At 31.8% G+C, this 2,849-nt stretch overlaps 1 protein-coding gene across 1 annotated transcript in view; it reads left to right on the top strand.

Moving 5' to 3' along the window:
* LOC128896713 (nuclear hormone receptor FTZ-F1 beta) overlaps nt 1-2,848 on the top strand; it is a 7,298-nt gene extending 4,450 nt beyond the window's left edge. Inside the window, exon 7 of the mRNA XM_054160128.1 lies at nt 1-2,848. This exon is cut by the window's left edge and continues 453 nt beyond it. The gene's annotated coding sequence lies outside the window, so the exon portion shown is untranslated.
* Nucleotide 2,849: the final 1 nt, after the last annotated feature.

Below are 2,849 nucleotides of genomic sequence, written 5' to 3' on the forward strand. Positions count from 1 at the left end.
GAGAGAGAGAGAGAGAGAGAGAGAGAGAGAGAGAGAGAGAGAGAGAGGAGCGAAAGGGAGAGAGAGAGTGATAAAAATCGGTAGCGAGTAGCATGACAATGCTGAATTTTATATTAGATAAGATTCGACCCGTTCGAGTGAACGACGAATGCAGAGTTTTACCCTTAACGATTAATATAATGATAAAACAACCAGTATTTTGTATTGTTCTGCGCTTACTTAAGAATAAGACAATGTTGTCTTATATCCCGGTAATGAAAGTGTACTTAACATATGAGTCGACCAATTGTTTACTTATAGAGCAGATAATCACGTAATAATTGTTAGTTGATAACGTCTAGCTAGCATATTGTCAACGGAACATTATGATTTCTATTACACAAGTACAGTTTTCTTTTTATGCTCTGCACGTTTTAACGCGCCAACGACGGATGAAAGATACTTTATGTCGTAAATTTTTGTTAAACGAAGAGTCCTGGCGACGGCATTTTTTGTAAATAAATTTTATTTGAAAATATTCGCTATTAAACGAGCTTCGAGGGAGCTTTTCGAGACTCCTCGACGAAAGTGTTTTATATTTGTTGTAAAATTTCGTTTATTCTATGTTTTAAAATGTAAGGCGGGTTTTAATTCGGTTTTATAGTAAGTTTACGTAAAAAGTCCGTATTCTTAGTTGTAATAAAATTAGGATGTTAGAACCGGTGATCAGAAATTTGTTCTACAAACAAATGTAACAAGTGTTCGACAGGCACAAAGAAAAAGTACTGCGCTTTAGTTGTATGCTGGTGCAATCTCTAAATTCGAATTAACGGTAATAATAATTAATCGAGAATAAATTTTATAGCGCGGGAGCTGGAGTCTCCTGTTTAGAAGTAAGAATTACTCATCTCTGTCGTTGGTACTTTAATGAGACTGTCATATCAACGCATTATTCTCTTTATTAAAGCAACAAGCAACGTCATTTTTTTATTCGTTGGTAAGAATGTTACAACACGCAATACTTAATCTGTAACGTAACTTCTAAGAATTGTCTTCCCAGTTTTATACCAAGTTTCTTTATAGAAAAGTTGTACATCGTCCTTTTATCGTACACAGAGCGAAGACTATAGAAAAAAAAAAATAATTCTATGCTACTCAATTATATGAAACGATTTCCATTTACAGTAGGCAGGTTAAATCTTATCGAATAGTTTTGCACCAAGTATTTAAAGAATAAACTGAATCAAATATAACGTCCAATCATAAACATAATTTTTTATATAATTGAGCTTATTTCACTGTTTAATACATTGTAATCTAATGCAAATCCTGAAAAGAATCGTTTTGGTATTGCCATTATAATTATTTAAGAAGGAAACAAAGAGTATATTATGTTGAAAAATAGATGAGATTTTATGATGAAACAAAACGTAGGGTGCACTAGTAAAACGAAAATTCGTAGAAGCGATCCGTGGGAAATTTTTCTGTTCAAAGAAGTATTACTAGCATGATAATTAGTCGAGTATTATGAAAACTAAAATATTTGTGCCTTGAATAAAATTTAGTACTTTAACCCTTTCACGAAACCCTCTCGTAAAATTTGTGATGCAACGTAAAAGCAAAGAGGTCTAAATAAAGGAAACGAGTAGAAGTTAATGTAAATATTTTATATAGAGTTAATAATCGACAGTCTGATTAAGATTAATGATTAAAGGAAACTTGCGAAGATTGACAAAAATAAGCTAACAGCGTGGACAGTGAAAGTTGGAACAAATCTTAGTTAATATTAGAGGGAACATAAGCTGATAGGAGTATTTTTGTAGATGATAAAGTAGACACGAAGGTTTATTCCTTCTTTTGTATAGTGATATAGTGGTATAGTGATATTGTACTTCTTTACAAGAACTTACCCTTCGAGCAGTATATTTTTTAAATGTACAATCTCTATGGCAATGTCATTGTCACTGGTTAACCCATTGACTGCAGGACGATTTTTGCTGAAAATTGTAAGAGTGTAAATTTAAAAAAAATATCAGTTTATAAGGAATGAAAAGACGGAACTTTTTTATACTTACAGTTTATTCATACGACATATAGTTTCAAAGATAGAAAATAGAAAACTTGAAACTTTTCCTGAAATTCAATTTTTGCAACCAACTTCTAACTTTACAATTTTTATTTTCAAAACTAAGCATCCCATTAAAAATTATTTTCAATACTAAGCATCCTTATTTAAAAATTGATGTAATATAAACATTTATAAACATTTCTTTGAGCCTATTTCTCAAAGGCCATAAGGCTCAAAGGTATACATATACGCCCATCGTAGTCAAAGGGTTAATAATTGAAACAGATTTTCACATGAAATAGAAGTTTTCCATTGATTCCACCCTCCGAATAATTATCAGATTACGTTCTCCTTGAAGCTAAATAAGGTTTGTTCGAGATATTTTTGTCCAACATCAACGATAAATGAATCAGTAAAGTGGACTTTTTTTTTTTGGCGAATAAGAAGACCAACAAAGCTCTTTTTATCTTATGTTAAACTCGAATAAAAATCGAATGATAGCGATTCATAATTGAAACATTTGTAGGGATGGTATCGCCTTTGCTTTTAATTAGTACCGTGTTTATTATACTTTAATCTTAGTTGTACGCGGAAACTAAGCAAATTTAAATTAAGAATTTGGACGGTACCGATTAAAAGTTAAGGAAATACGAGGTAAATAACATTGTACATACAAAAAAGAAGAATATTTTGTTGTGATGAGTGCATGGAAAATAGATAAGAAAGATAGAGGCAGAGCATCCAGTTGATCGAATGAGAGAGAGAGAGAGAGAGAGAGAGAGAGAGAGAGAGAGAGAGAGAG

The sequence above is a fragment of the Hylaeus anthracinus genome, unplaced genomic scaffold (assembly GCF_026225885.1).
Source record: "Hylaeus anthracinus isolate JK02 unplaced genomic scaffold, UHH_iyHylAnth1.0_haploid 11978, whole genome shotgun sequence".
NCBI lineage: Eukaryota > Metazoa > Arthropoda > Insecta > Hymenoptera > Colletidae > Hylaeus > Hylaeus anthracinus.